Source organism: Pelodiscus sinensis, chromosome 4 (assembly GCF_052426305.1).
Source record: "Pelodiscus sinensis isolate ZL-2025 chromosome 4, ASM5242630v1, whole genome shotgun sequence".
Lineage (NCBI taxonomy): Eukaryota > Metazoa > Chordata > Testudines > Trionychidae > Pelodiscus > Pelodiscus sinensis.
Window position 1 is genome coordinate 81,788,944 of NC_143055.1, and position 16,675 is coordinate 81,805,618.

General features: G+C 44.5%; 1 protein-coding gene and 1 long non-coding RNA gene across 7 annotated transcripts in view; one reads left to right on the plus strand and one right to left on the minus strand.

The window, feature by feature from the left end:
• Positions 1–15,028: 15,028 nt before the first annotated feature.
• LOC112546069 (uncharacterized) lies at positions 15,029–16,203 on the minus strand. Its single transcript, XR_012904154.2, has 2 exons — positions 16,061–16,203; positions 15,029–15,960 (listed from the first exon to the last, which is right to left on the minus strand). It is a non-coding gene; the product is annotated as an uncharacterized LOC112546069 (long non-coding RNA).
• An 8-nt stretch (positions 16,204–16,211) lies between these two features.
• The window catches only part of LRBA (LPS responsive beige-like anchor protein), a 559,883-nt gene continuing 559,419 nt past the window's right edge, over positions 16,212–16,675 (plus strand). For 3 of the 6 annotated variants that reach the window (XM_075930019.2, XM_075930023.2, XM_075930022.2), the window contains exon 1: positions 16,213–16,437. The gene's annotated coding sequence lies outside the window, so the exon portion shown is untranslated. Of the gene's footprint in view, positions 16,480–16,622; positions 16,643–16,675 lie in introns of those variants that run through there. The other 3 variants (XM_075930027.2, XM_075930020.2, XM_075930021.2) reach the window with 3 other exon arrangements.

The following is a 16,675-nucleotide window of genomic DNA, read 5'->3' on the forward strand; positions in this document are numbered from 1 at the left end:
TGTTGCCATTATATTCACCTGCACCTCTGGGAAGTGGCATGGACCAGGACACTACTTCCCACAGCTCCCATTGGCATCGGAGTGACTGCTTTTGGAATATTGTGTTTTTCTGGTGCCCACATACAAGGATGTTGATACATTAAAGTGGGTTCAGAGAAGAGTCATGAGAATGATTAAAGGATTAGAAAATATGCCTGATAGTGATAGATATAAACCTCAATCTATTTAGTTTGGTAAACAGAAGGTTAAAGAATGACTTGATTACAGTCTATATAAGTACTTAAATGGAAAATATTTAATTCTCTGCTGAGAAAGGTCTAAGATGATCTAATGGCTGGAAGCTGAACTTGGACAAATTCAGACACAAAATATAGTGTACTTTTTCATGGTCTGAGTAATTAACCACTGGAACAACTTATCAAGGGTTATAGTGATAATTTTTCAATCAAGGTTGCATGTTTTTCTAAAAGATCTGCTTTAGGAATTATTTTGGGAGAAATTCTGTATTATATAGAAAGTCAAAACATATGATCACAGTGTTCCCTTCTTGCCTTGGAATCTATGGATCTCTATAAATAAAGACAAAAGTCACTGCATCCATTCAGTGATGAGATACCTTGAACAAGCAGAGTGCTTCATGACATACTGACTCCTTAGAGCTAGCAATCCTGCCAAGAGACCAAATTCTGGGTGTAATAATCTACTCTATTACATAAGAAAGGTAACTTTATCTATCTAGGCTCTAGTTTGTGTTTTATTTTGTTCTGTACATTTTTGTATGTAACCATTTGTTTCCACCACCATACATATCTTCCTATTTGAATCCTAATTATTTCTTAGCTAAATTTCCTTTTTTTTACTACAATTGAACTCACGTGCTATGTGTGATAGTGTAGCGGTGTCTAAAATAAAAGCTAGTATATTAAGGTACACATTGCCTTTGAAAATGGAGGATTTGGGATACTTGTGAGTACCCAGTGGTCAGGGGCTGGATAGTGTCCAGGGACACTTTCAAGGTTGGGATGTGTCTATGGTGAACTGGAGGGGCATAAGCCTCATTGTCATTCCATTTTTTCTGATAGTAAGGAGAAGAAAATCCTGAAAATCCTGAGGTGAAGCTAAGTCACATAGGACTTTTAGGAACTGGACTGAAAAGCCTTCCTGCTAGGAGGCAAGACAGGAAGCTGAGTGTGCTACCCATTAGGCCACCTGGCCCTCCAAGGACTTGATTGCATCAGGGGCAAAGGCAAGACTGGCATAACCAAGAGGAGAGAGCTTGAGTGCTGGGAGAGTGGTTGTGTTAGAGAGAGCTGACACTTAGCAAGCACTGTCAAGACTCTTGCTGTAAGCAGGACACAACAAAGTGACACACAGCCGTGAGATGCGTCACAGCCACTCACATCCATTTCCTTGGACTTTGCCCAGGGAAAGAGCATATGATCTGTGGAGTATTATGAGTTGTTTTTTCAACTCTGTTTGCAGAACAGCATTGGTTTTGTGCACTACATTCGGTTTTCTTGAACTCATCCTGCAGACTGAATTAAAATGGAATATTGCACACTGAATAGTCAGAGATCAGAGGATTTAGGTAGTTTCCTGTTCCCAGAAGTAGCCACAGATAGAATGACTGTCTGCTTCTTGATTTGAATGGGAACTGTGCTCACATTCAGGGGGCTGAATTTAATCTTGGTGCAGTTTTAAGAATCTCAGATATAACCACAGCTTCAAGTGGCAGCCAAAATCCATTTAGGCAATGGTTGATGAGCCCCTCATGACCAAAAAACACATATGTATTTACATAATTTTCCACGCTGCTTATTTATTTGTATATTTTCTTTGCTGACTCTTTTTTCTTCCATAAGAGGGGAATTATGGATTGCAATATGGCCAATGTTACAGTCAAAAATTCTAATTCGTGAGATAGGTCTTGGCAGTGATACAAGAGTTCTGTATCGCAGAAAAGTCTTCAAGAATTCAATCGACTATTATAACCTTTCTACAGCATTTCATATGGGCTAACCTACAGAGCAGCCGTGGCCAACCCACGACTTGCGAGCCGCCTGCGGCTCTTCCCCCGCAGGGTGCAGCTCGTGAAGCCCTCCCCCCCCATGGCTCATAAAGCTGCCCCCGCACCTCCTGAAAATAGTCTCTCCTCCCGGATCCCTGTGCTCACCATGGCAGGCGGGAACCTGATGTGGCCAGAAAGCCTCTGAACGTGTTTTCTTTAAGGGGTAGACCTTTTTTTTCCCCTTGACAACTTTGCCCCAGCTCTTCGCGCTGGATCCACTGATAACTTGGCTCTTTGCCCAGAATGGGTTGGCCACCTAGGGTTGCCAGGTGTCCGGTTTTCTTCCGGACAGTCCAGTTTTTCGACCCTCTGTCCGGTAAAAAAAGCCAGCAAATACCAGACATGCAATGTCCAATATTTCCTGGTTTTCTGGCTGGGCGCCAGATGGAATCCTGGCGGGGATGGGGGGAGTGACTGGGAGGAGGGGCGCATTCGGTGCTGGGAGCCCTGGTTGCGTGTGAGGAGGAGGGAAAGCCCGGTCCATGCTCTTGTATGCTGGTCAAGCACGTGGTGAAGCCGCAGCCGGACTGACTCACGGGATGGGAGCACCCTGAGATCTGCATAGCCCGGGTCAGACATGCTCCCCGCCGACTGATTTGCTCCCCTGCCCCCTCCGCCAGCTCTGCGTTCCACTGGCCGGTTCCTGCTCCGGATCTTCCCCAGCCAGTCCCTCTCCCCCGCCCCCGTGCCGCCAGCTCTGCATCCCGCTGGCTGGTTCCTGCTCCGGATCTTCCCTGGCCGGTCCCTCTCCCCCACCCCCGTGCCTCCAGCTCTGCATCCCGCTGGCTGGTTCCTGCTCCGGATCTTCCCCGGCCAGCCCCGCTGCACCCTCCACCAGCCCTGCTTCCAGTGGCCAGTTCTCCCCTCCTCCTGAGCTCCCCTGGCCAGCACCGCTCTCCTCCTGGCCGGTCCTTCCCCCCTCTTTTCCTGTGAAGCACCTCTGGTATTTTTTTTTTAAATGACTACCTGGTAACCCTGGCAGTGATCCTATCCCTGTGATTACCACAGAGATTTAAACTGAGAAGCAACTTGCCTCCCCCCCTTGATCCCCTCAGCCCCCATACTTACCTCATTCTGCAAGGCTGACGGCTCAACAACTTTGGTCTCCACTCTCTCCCCCTTTTTTTTTCCTTCAACAGAATTTTTTCTCTTTTTTTTTTTGAGGGGGTATTCGGTATTTTTGTTTCAACCATCTGGCAACCCTATGGCTACCCCTGCTATAGAGTTTCATAAGAGGATTATGGGTTTCCACAAAATTCCCTTATATAGATTATTTTAAAATTGTATAGAAAGATACCAGTCTTAATTCAGTTTTATAAGGAATTGGGGTCATTTCTACAGGATCCATTTGATTCAACCCTTAATGCAGGTTATTTTTTCTATTGGGGTCTCAGGGCATCCTGTGGGAGAAAGAGTCCTTACATTACAGTACTTTACAATTTTTAGTTTTAGAACTTTCAGTGTTATTGTGGAGGGTATATCACTCAGAGAGTTTTATTGGATATTATCATACTGAATAATCTAATTAAAACATCCTAAATTAACATTATTGCATTTTCTCTGGAACCATAAACTGGCAAGATGATAAACATTTCCAACCTTGAATGCTGCACACACCCTGATGCCTCTACTAATCAAGGCCAGTCTGGAAGTATTTCTTTAGCTCCAAGAAATCACGGAGAATCTGACAGGATTCAAGATGACACTGCTGTTCTAAGTGGAAAACTGGATTAGTTGGTGACTGGAGGGTGTAGTTTTGAGAAGTGAATGAATAAAACAGAAATGCATCTGACATCTATTAATAACACCCCAAAAGTAGTTGGTTTTAGCATTTAGTATCCCTTTCTTTTTATTAGTTTACATTCAAGGTACCTTTTAGGTTCTTTTGCTGTTGTTGTGCTATAACAAAGAATAACAAAACACAAAAGCATTGTCAATAAATATTCTATTCCACACAAAGAAAATAAGAGACTTAAAATAAAGAGAACTCCTTCAAGTTACTGTTTATGAAAAATGTCCAAAATGTTTATTTCAGTTGCGGATTATTGTCTGCTAGTGAGTAGTACAAACATAGATAACTACTGATGAAGAGCTAGGAGACAACTGAAGACAGTGGAGGGTGATGAAATATAAACACAAGCAGGTAAATCTGATATGTGAAGTGGACTCTAAGGTGCTTGGAAGAACAAGTAAAGATCATAATGTATCTTAGTAATGATAGAGTAGATAATGCCTTGGGAACATGAGATGATTCACAAGAAAACAGGAAAATCCAAGCAATAATAAAAATGTGGAAAATATATGTATATATCACATAAGTTAATTTCTAAGATTAAAGCTTCAAGGCTTGTACACAACCACACAATAAGCCAGAGACTGACAGTGTCAATATTTCGGGCTGTTCAAAACCTTTGGTAATGTCATACAAAAAGTTATAAATAAATATTTGCCACTTGACAGAGTATCATTTCTTTCCTATAACGTATGTATCTAAAAAACCCCAAACAAATAGCTTATTGGCTGTGTTGCATTGAAATATGAATGGACATTTAAAATAATCCATCCCTTCTGTAAATCTTGCAATTTGATAGGATAAGTTAATACAAATATATAGAAAGGGAACAGACAGATTTTTTAAAAAAGCACCATAATTGTGTTGGTGGAGGAAGTCTGAAACATGCTTGCTTTCTCCAGGTGAGGGGGGGTGCTCAACCCCTCCACACTCTGTCTTGCCCTCCCCCCACATGGTATCTTCCCCCGAGTCCTCACCCCCATTCCTCCACTTCCCACCACAGACCCCACCTCTGCCTATCCCTTCCCCAAATTCCCATCTCCCCACTCTGCCTCTTCCTGCCCCATCCCACCTCTTCCCTGAGTGTGCCCCATCTTCACTCATCCCCCTCCCTCCCAGAGACTCATGCATGTGGTGAAACAGCTGACCGCAGTGGCAGAAGGCGGGGAGATGGTTGCCGGTGCATGCTGCATGAGCACTTGCTTGATATCCCATCTGGACAGGTTAACAATGAACGTCTGTAATCTGGAGCAAGTGACTGCTTGATGGTAAATGGCTAAGGGCTTCATTTTGTTTGCGTTAATAACCACAGCAATGCACAGTGCTTCTTGCTTGGCCAGGACTGATTATCAACTGCAGGAATTCACCAGACTGACCAAGCACAACAGTGCAGTTAATTGTCCTTGAAGCTAAAATGGCTAAAAGTTTGTGCCTGCCACTGAGGTGAAAATGACCCATTAAATTAATAACGTGTCATTTCTTTAAATCCATTGCATTGCTCTGTGTGACGGGGCAGGGGCACCCCGCACTGAGATCCCCCGCCCGACCGCGTACGTGGTGGTTCTCGAGGGGCAGTCCGGGAGACCCAAGTGGGACATGCCACAAACAGCCGCCCGCGCGGTCCCTGAGCACCCCGCCAACCGCTGCGTCAGCTGTTCGGCGGCAGCGGTGGTGGCTCACTGGCTAGAAACGCTGGGGAATCGTAGGGAGGTGGCCGGGCGGATGACGCCATCACGCAACCCCGGTCGCCGATGGGAGACGTCACCATACCGCGCCGGGTGGGGCCGTGGCAGAGGGGTGGAACCGGGGGATTTAAACGCCACTGGCAAAGAGGAAGGAGGGGGAAGCGGGCCGCGACTGGCCTCCCTCCCTGGGGCCGTTAGGCGGAAGGGCCCGAAGCCGAAAGGGTAAGCCTTGCTCAGCAGGGTGAACCGGAGTGGGGAGAGGAAGCAGCCCAGGGCGGGCGAAGGGAGCCTGCGGGCTGACAAAGTTGCGGCTACGGCCCCATCAGCTGGACCAGACGAAAGTTCCGTCTGAGTCCTTAGGGCCCTGGGCTGGGGTCCGTGAGAGGGGGCGGGCTCGGACCCCCCTCTCTCCACCAGGAGGAAACCACTTAGCCGACGTCTCGGGGAGACCCGGCGGCTTAATGACCTAATTAGTTGGGACGCACACAGGCGACCGCGAAGAGGGGGTTTGAACTAACTACCCCGTGGGTGACAGGAAGGGGGGGTACCCTGCAACAAAGGGGGGGGTACCCCACTACACTCAGATACAACCCGCATTGGCTTACTGTCGTTTTACCTGAGTTAGGACTTCAAGATTGGGAACTGATTTGAACATATGTTCCCTTGTTTCCTCAGAAAACAAACAAAAAAATCAGTCCCCTCTGAATGGAGGAAATGATGAAACAAACTTTGGGATATATTGTTTTAAATCTATGCATACTGACAGACTACATCTATAAATTGAAATGACCCTTTCTTTGGAAGACTCTGATTCTGTTATATTGTTATGCTTTAAACACATATAAAATAGTAAACGCAATATAATTTCAAGTAACTTTGGTGCTTGCAGTAACTATATCAGGTTCACTTTACTGCACCTTCTGAACTATAATTCAAATACATTAGTCACATTCAAAATATTTCCTCCAGAAAGCTGCTTATAATGTAATTTTATAATCAATTTTGTAATATGGTTATGTCTTATCCAGAATGAGATTTTAAATTATGCTAATATCATGTATCCAGAGCCATTTATAGACATGATTCTGGTTATATGTTTGATATCCATGGCTGAGTCTACACTGGCTGGCAATTTTAATTTAATTTAATTTTATTTTATGTTGCCAAATCACCCACTGCAAGTTGAAACTCTCTAGTTCAGCAGCTTCTGTGGTCCAGCATGATTTTAGTTAGCCAGATGTTCTCTCATCATGGGTTTGGTCAAGTTTCCCATGGTCCCATAAAGTTTGTTTATAGACACCAGTCCCAGCAGTCAGTGTTCTATGCTGTTAATTAGCTCTGATTTACCCCAAATGTCTTCCAAGAGTGCAGTAAGTAAAAGTGTTGGTAATGCTTCTAGTCCAATGTTTCTTAAATTTTTTAAGACTGAGAAACACCAAACAATTTTTTTTATGATGAACACCAGGGATTTTTTCTTGTTCAATCTAGACAATATTAACCTCATATTGTTTGGCATGTTCTCTGGTTCAGTACTGGTCAGGTGCCAAGGGTTCTAGAGAGGCTCAACCCTATATTGCACTAGCACTTGGGCTGCTCCTCAAAAGCTACCACTGATAGTAGGACAAGTGCAGACAAGCTATCAGTAGTTTTTGCCACCATGTCCTCTAATATTCCTTGGTCAAGCAAACTCATACTGAAGTCAACAGTAGTTTTGCCTGTACAGAACAGGCGTGAAACTCATAGTCTATAAACAAATGCACTCCTCCACATCTGATTTGAAATGTACCATGATTTGTTTTTATATATATATATATATATATATATATACACACACACACACACACACACTCACACACACAAACAAACAGGTTGGACCTCCTTGTCTGGCACCCTGGCACCCTCAGGACCTGACTGGTCAAGGATGAGGAATTTTGCCAGATAAAGGTAGGTCATTTCTGGTACCACCCTGCTGACTGCCCACCCCAGAATCTTGACCCCACACCTGCAGCCCAGCTGAGCTGTGTGTTGTAGAGATGTTAAATTTTGTTTAATCACGAATCGACTAGTTGATAGATTTTCCATTGACTAGTCCATGAGTCAATATGTGGGGAGTTAGCTCTCAGCCCTGGGAGCCAACCCCGCTGTGGCTCTGCCTTTCAAATGTATTAAGAGCCTACTGGCTCTTAAAACATTTAAAATGCTAAAGCACAGGACGGGGAACCCTGCGTAAGACGGGACAGCTGCCAGGCTCTTAATACATTTAAAAAGCAGAGGCGCAGCATCTGGGACTGGGCACAAGCCAGGCATCAGCTGATTCCCAACTCATTCCTGGTCCCTGCTACCTCCCTGTCTCCCCAACCCTTGCAGAGACACTGCTGAGGGCAACCTGCTTTTAACAGGCAGCAAGGGGTGGGGAGCAACGAGACAAGGAACTAGTCAACTTTCCGATAAGCTTTTACTTATTATATAGACTAGTTGTTTACAACCCTAGTGCACTGGGCTCCTGCTGCCCCTCCTCCACATCTCCTGACCCACCTCTCCATCAGTAGCCCAGGTGTGGTCACCACTGGGTTCCCACTCCCTCCTCCTGCAGTGCACTGTGACACTGATCCTGGAACATCTGTGGTCTAGCCCAGACCAGAGTGTCCTGATTTATAGAGGTACAACCTATGTGTGTATATACACATACACACACACACACACACACACAACACCCCCCCTAATAAAAGAGAGTCCAATCCTGTAATAAGCTCATGATGGAGGATTAGGTACATCATGGGATCTGAACTTAAGGCTTTATCACCCGCCCTTAAAAAAAAAAAAAGATACAAGTGTATCAGTTTCATCTGTGAGGATTTTACTGGAATCCAACAGTAAGAAAAACCAAACATGTGAAAAGAACAAACATCATCTGCACATAGCTGATATTCTCACAAAGAAGAATTATTATTATTTGTATTGTGGGTAGCACTTGGGATCCTTATTCACGGCTCCCCTTGTGCTAGAGACACTACAAACATGTAACAGCAACTTCTTCCCCTGAAGAGATTACAATCTAAGTATGAGATGGCTTACAACAGGTGGATACAAAAAACAGGTGGAAAGCACAAGGTATCAATGAGATTATTCTGAACTGTGTAATAAGCAGCGGTCACAGCAATCAGCTGCCTAATTACAGTCAAGTTTTTTGTATCCATCACAACAGAGAGGAGGATTAAGAGGAAATATTACATATATACAGAACTTATGACTGCTTATTAGGACTTTCCTCACCATATTTTATGGGAAACTGCATGGCAAATAGGCAGCTTTTAAAAAATAATAATTATCCTATGGCTCAGACTGAGCATATGCTTCCAGACAGAGCTTGAGAACCATAATTTGCTTTTTCCTCTGCTTTATGAGAACTTCCTTTGCAAATGACAAATCTGTACTTATTAATTCCTCACTCCATGCACTGCCTCATTGCCACATTTTTCAAATATAATTTCTAAAAAGTAAATCAACTTTTGCTTTTTGCAGTGTATTTTCTCCATTATTAAAAAGATACATCCAAAAGAGAACCTGTGGTCCCAGCTGAACAGGGACAAACAAAAGCAAGAACAACAAGATGAGAAGTGTAAACAACTGTCCTATGATAACAGAATACTGTGTGACTGTGAATGTAACAGTTTCATTATGATGAAGGGTTTATCCTGCTCTCCTTGTGGTCATTTGGAGTTCTGTGGAGTTATTATTAACTTACTAAGAGGTTATTATTAGTCCAAAATGATACAATTATCTCCATGCTTCTTTTAGGAAGAACAAAATTAGGAATAACTCCTCCCATGATTATTTTATAAATAGCTCAGAATTCTCTAGTATTTACCCACCCTTAGGCAGGGACAGATGTTGGATAAAGCCAGCGTCACGTCACCATCTACCTGACTAATATCTTATACAATGTTACTTCTAAGATATTTTTCTGAATATTTTGAAACATGTATCAGTCCTTACTCCAGCTAACACAGATAATTTTGCCATTTTCATTTATATTAAAATTGTATATGTATTTATGTATATAACAACAAATAAAAATCATACAAAAAGGATAAAAATGCTTCTAAAATGTAATTAACTTCCCTTTTTCTAGCAGGTAGTCAGAACTGAACTCTGAAGCAAAAGAGAGGGAAAAAAGAGATACTGTGACTAACGATGCCATATAAAATAAACGTACCTCATTACAACTATAGTTGTGAGTAAATAATAACTACACACAGATGGTTTTCGCTGACTAGGGGCTTGCCTATATGGAGCAGCAATGTGTACTACAGAAGTGCGATTGCTAAAATGTTCTAATGTTTTGTGAATTAATTGGTTGATACAACCCCTGCGGGTGCACGTTAAGGTCTCTAAGGCAGGTTAATGTAACATACCAAGGAACCTTTAGCTCACACTGGCAACTCATTAGTGTTCTTCAGAAATCACACAACGGTAGTACACATTGCTGCTCCATGCAGATAAGCCCTCAGATTTATTTTATTTTGTTTCTGCATCTACACTGACATTTATATTTCAAGAAGAGATTAGGCAAATTCAAAAACTGGCAGTTTTTAGGGTAAAGTGTAAAACCTCTCTCTTGTCAAAAATCTTCTTACCATAAGATGAAGATAACACTGACACTTCTTCCTATCCAATAAACCCCAACCAACCAAACCAAAACCAACAAAACTCTGAAACTAATTAAAAAAAATATACAAAGAAAATAAATTCATAAACAAAATGGCTAACTGAAGCAGAGCTTTTATCCTTGTAAAGGAGAAGCTCCAGATACTACTTTAAATCCACCACGCACTTTGCTATTGATATTAATTTTACATGAAAGGGGCTTAGGTATTATGGTAATTGGCAATACTAAAAACCTTAACACAGATGCAATTATTTAGTTTTCTTCTGACAGTTTTCTGTTTTGCACAACCATAAGCAAGGATCAAATCTTTTCTACTTGTTCCCTCAAAAATAAAAGAATCATACAGAGAAAAAAAACAAGACTAACATTTTATTTGTAAGGAATATTCCACTGAGCATAAATCTTCCACAAAATGCATTACAGGTATTACCAAGTCACAACTGTACAATTTAAGAATCAGGGGAAATGTAATTATGGTGGAGACAGTATATGGTGGAGACAATATAGAGGTTCATTTGCCTATCTTTTATACATTTGGTTGCTCAATCCTTATTCATATCTGTGATCATTACTCACATAAATGGTCCTATTGAAATAAATGAATGACTTAGAACTACCTGAATGAATATATGTTTGAAGGATTAGATCCTAAGTATTCTCTAATAGCAACTTTGCATACATTTAAGCAAGTGAACAGCTATAGGAATTTACAAGCACTATATATTCAGATTATTTATTTATATTTATAATAATGACACTTCTCCAAGGCTCTATACACTTGAACATAAACCACTGATAAGAGTGCCAACCTTTGTGCTTGCAATTATCATCAGCAGGTACTGCAATTTTGTGAGCAGATGAATATTTAGACATCTAGATAACTATTTGCATAGGCAATCATATCAACTGTATGTACAAATACAGACATGTAAGTATATGCTCATTTCTGTGCACAGACCTGGATCTCCAAGTTTAAAAATGTGGTCCTCATATTTTTGTGATGGGGCAGCTAGTGATGTTAATTTTAGTTTAATCAACAAATTAACTAGTCAATGGAATTTCCATCAACTATTCAATTAGTCAAGTGGGGGAGTCTCAGTAGGGTTAGCTCCTGGCCCCAGGAGCTAACTTCACTGTGGCTCTGCCTTTAAATGTATTAAGAGCCAGCACATTCTTAATACATTTAAAAGGCTGAAACGCAGCAGGGGGGACCAAATATGAGCTAAGACAGCTAATTCCCGGCTCTCACTAGGTCCTCCGTGTTGCACACCAGTGGTTTAAATGTATTAAGAGCTGGCAGGCACTTAAACCAGAGGCACAGTGTCCTGGGACTGGGTGTAAGCTGGGAATCAGATGACTCACGGCTTGCACCTGATCCCTGCTACCCCCCACAGAGCCAATGCTGTGGGGAACTGGCTTTTAAGCTGCCCCCCCCCCACCTCTGATAGAAGTAGCAAGTGTGGGGAAGCAACTAGGCAAGTGATTAGTTGACTATCCAATAAGCTTATGCTTATTGGATAGTTGACTAGTTACTTACATCCCTAGTGGCAGCTTCAACCATATCACTTTACACAGTACTTTTGTCACATCTAATTAGCTAAATAAGATCAGGCCTGAACAAACCTAATATTCGAGACCTCCAGAAAAAAGAAAAAAAAAGCAAATGTTGCAAGAAGCATTGATGATCCACTTGGTGATAATGAGTCAATATTGAAACAAGTCTAGCATGGTGCAAGAGCATCTGTGCTGCTGGAATTTCTGTCTTTGAGAACAGACATAAAACTGAGTTCCTGACCAATCACATTTATTAAAGAGCCTGTGGTGTTTTATTCAAGCTGAAAAGTCCACCTTGGACAATAGCATTATGCAGAATAAGTTCCTCTGTCACACCAACTGTACAAGCAACAAGGAATTCTGTGGCCCTTAAAAACTAACAGATTTATTTGGTCCTATAGTACCTTACAGACTAACAAAAATATTTAAATAGTGTCTAACATGCTACAGGACCATTACTGTTTTTTAAATTTTTTAGTTACAGACTAACATGGCTACCCCTGTAAGGGTATGTCTACACAGCAAAGTTATTTCAGGAAACCGAAATAGCTACCCTGCATCTTTTGAACATGTCTGTTATTTCAAAATAGAGCACTATTTTGCCAACCCTGTAAACCTCATTCTACGAGGAGTAAAGAATGGCTCAAAATAGTGCTTTATTTTGAAATTTGGCACTGTGTAGACAGTGCCAAATGATGAAATAAGCTATTTCAAAATAAACTTAAAATAAGCTACACAACTTGCATAGTGCAAATTGCGTATCTTATTTTGAGTTTCAGGTGCTATGTAGATGCACCCTAAGAGATTTATTTGGGCATAAGCTTTCACAGGCAAAACCCCACCTCATCAGATGCATTTGATGAAGAGGGTTTTTGTCCACAAAAGCTTATGTCCAGATAAATCTGTTATTCTTTAAGGCAGGGCTACTCAACTTCAGCAGTCCCAGAGGCCACAATAATACTCACAGCACATGCTGAAGGCTGCAACTTTAGTGTGGTTGCATATACATGCAAATATATATGCAAACAGCTTCTTTCTCACAATGCCTCGGAACTCCCAGCACCACCTCCCTGAGGGCTAGACACCCTATACCCACCTGTTCCAGCCAGCCTGTCTGCTTGCGTCTTTCCATGTTCACCGTGCCTGGGAGACACCTTGCCATTGTGGAGCATGTTCCCAGTGGAGGCCATGTTCAAAGGATCCCACCATGGGCTGCATGTTGAGCCCCGCATAAACCCAAACCGCACCATGGGCCGCAAACAAATGGACTGTTCAATAGTGATAGTTTCTCTCTCTCTGTCTGGGGCTATGTCTACACTACACTGTTCTTCTGGAAAAAGCTATGCAAATTGTGAACCACAATTTGTGAAGCTTTTTCTGCTTCTTTTTTCAGAAGAGGCTTTTCTGACATTCGGCCTGTCTACACTGGACCAAATGTCAGAACCCCCCTCTTTTTTGGAACATCCCTTCTTCTTCATAAAACAAGGTTTACAGGGATGCCATAAAAGCGTGTCTGCTCTTCTGAAAAAAATTTCGGAAGAGCAGACATGTACCCTGGATGCAGCAGATTTTTTCTGGGATACCTGTGGTATCCTAGAAAAACTGTAGTGTAGATATAGCCTGGGGGTTGCAATCTGATACAGAGCATCACAACGCTGTTCAAGTTTGGTCTGCCCAACCCTCCAATGGAAGTAGGGCAGCTGGGCCAAATTTGAGTGCTTGGTGTTGCAACCTGGCATATGGGGTTTCAGTACCATTCACTCACATTTGACCCAACTGCCCCTCATTCATGATGAAGGAGGGAACCTCTGCCAAACCTGAACATTGCTGTCATTCTGTGAGCAAGATCATAATACTTGGAGCTGTGCCCAGTTCTACAGAATTAAAGCTGCTGGAGGAGTCGTTGCTGCAGTGTAAGGTTGTAAAACACCAGCACCCCTTAAAAAGACTGGTTATAACCCTTTGTATTCTCTGGCCAATCTGAGAGAAATCCTACCAGTTAGCAGCATAGTGAAAAGTAAATGCAGATTGTCTTTAATGATTTCAGCTCTCAATCATCTAGTTTAGTAGCATAGATCATTTAGAAATCTCTAATGTGGTTCAATTCAACTCTGGATTAAACTGATATTTTAAAAATCAGTCTGAAGGGCAGTGACACAAGGCACTTATGACTGCTGTTCCAGCAGGAGGGCCACTGACCCTATGATTTTCTTCAGGGCCTCCCATACCAGAGACAAACAAACATATACCTATCTCATAGAGCTGGCAGGGACCTTGAGTCCAGTCCCCTGCCCTCACAACAGGGCCAGGTACCATTCCTAACAGATCTGCCCCAGATGGCTTCCTCAAGGATTGAGCTCACAACCCTTTGGCTATTCCTCCCCCCCTTTTGCCCCTGGCCTTACACTTCCCCCAAGGAAAAGGAGCTATCGAGGGTGGGATTGAACAAGAAAATACATAAAGGTGGATTCAGAGAGGTTCCTAGGACTAATGGGGGGGGGGGGGGGGGCTGGGGATCAATGGGGGACAAGGAATATTTAAGGGGATAGGTATCTGTGGGATATTGTGAGATTGAGAGGGCTAGGTTCAGTGGGAGAGGGGATTATGTAAGGGTGGAATGGGAGTGACTGAATGATGGATAAAACAAAAGAAATTCCTGAAAAGGTAACATTATTAAAAAATATTAAAATTTACATGGGGTTCTAGCTTTCAGAGAGCAGATTTAAGGTGAGGCCATGATCAGAGGCCAAACAGCCATATATTATCCAATCTTGTCTGAAGTCCGGTCTACTTAGTAGTTTGAATTCCCAGTCAGGTGAAATCCCATCCAAATGCTGTCAGCAACCTGTCTGGGACGTGTGATCAGTGTTTCCCCAACTGCTTTCCCTATAGCTTCTCTTCCTTGTCACTCAACTGCAGTGGTTCTCACACTGTGGACTGGGACTCCAAAATGTGTCACATGACCTCCTGTGAATGAGGGTGCCAGGTCTGGATTAGACTTGCTAGAGCTGGGGATTGATGCCTGAGTCCCACAGCCCCAGGCTGAAGCCAAAGCCCAGCTTTGGGCTGCAGGGGTCAGGGTAAAGGTTCCCCGACTGAGTTTGAAGCCCTTGAGCTTCAGTTTTGCCCCCCACCCTTTCCCTGAATGGTGGGGCTTGGACTTTGCCCCCACCCAAAGGAGTGGGGAGTGTGTGGATTTAGGCTTCAACTCCCCCATTTTGAGATAGTGAAGTGATTTTTGTTGTCAGACAGGGGTCATAGTGCATTGAAGTTTGAGAACTCCCACTCTACTGCATGAGGGACTGCATTGAGCTGCTGTGGCCCTCCAGATGGAACAGTGGTGGCAAGTAACTTGTGTCCCTGCCCTTCATGCTTTTCAAACATTAGCAATCAGTTTAATCCAGAGTTAATTAAGCCATGTTATAGATTTCTAAATGATATATGCTACTAAACTAAAGAGTTGAGACCAGAAATCAGTATAGACAATCTAAATGTACGATTCATTATGCTGGTTACTGGTAGCATTTCTCTTAGGGTGGCAGAGAATACAGACCACTCAATTTCACTATTTTTTCTAGTCAGTTTCATTGCACAGGACAGGCAAATTATTTATTTATTTATATTTTTCAAAAAAGTGTTTTCATCGGTATTAAAACAATCACAGAATCGGGCCTGCAGGGATAAGGCTTTGTAAAAGATTGTGCATCTGATACACAGCTGGGCCAAAAATAACCTACACAGGCGCCACAGCCTCAAATATTTTCCCGCACACTCAACTTGAAACATATGAATCATTCTATTAAAGTTGGGCGATTCTTTTCAGGATTGCAGCCTCTGGCCACGCTGGGAGAAAGGAAGAGCGAGAAGGGAGCTGAGGAGGAGGACAGCTCCGAAGAAGGAACACACTGTAGGAGAAAGGGGGGGAAAGGATCGGCACTAGCGAGCCAGGTTTCACCCCTCTTCTGACACACTGCACTTGCACACTGCACCCCGTCCCTCTCTTGGGGTCACTGCAGCGACCGGCTTTCCAGAGATGGGAGCAGTGCAGCAATATCGCAGGACAAAAGGGTCCATCGACGTTGCGGGGTCTGCGCGGCGCCTCACAAGCGTCTGGGCTCTCGACGATCAATAACCGAACCCCGACCACAGCTCCTGCAGGAGGGAGCTTCCCCGGCCGCAGCGAATCCCGGGGCTTGGGGGGAGAGGGAGGAGGCAGGGTTAGGTGGCTGCTGCGCAGCAGCTTCCGGCCCAGGAGCCGCCTTCCCTGCAGCTGGAGCACGCGCGCCGCTCACCTGTGCACACCTGGGCTCACCTGGGCGCGCGCCGCCGCCGTGGCCACCCCCCCACCGACCCCTGCACCCAGCGCTGCGCCCCGCCCCGCCCGCTCCGGGCCGCGCAGGCGCACGGCTCCTCGCCCGGCCGCTCTCCCGGGGCTCAGCGCTGTCATGGCGGCAGAGCGGGGCCGCGTTTGCAGCCGCGGCAGGAAGACCGGGGGCTAGCGGAGACCGCGGGCTGAGGCAACTTTCGGCTCCTCCGCCGCGGGCGCTTCTCCGCCTCCGCCAGGGGGGGCAGCGGCGCAAGGGGCAGGGCAGCCCCGCTCCCCGCCCCTCAGCCGGGCATTGCAGCCTCGCTCGCTCCCTCCCCTCCGCGGCGCTGGGAGGAGCGCGGGGTGAGCCAGAACTTCCTTCCTGAGTGGCTTGGCGCTGCACCTGTGCGTGCACCCGCGCGCGAAGGGCAGCTGGTGGCGGCGGCTGAGCTCCAAGCCCCGGGGCTGGCGGGAGTGGAGCCGGGCAAGGGGCGCGCCCCCTTGACTCCCCTTTGGGAACCCAGCGCTTGCTGGGGGGCAAGTTCCACTCGTGCAGGGGCGGGGGGAGGTAATTGCTCCCCGGCAGCAGCTACTGCCCTTG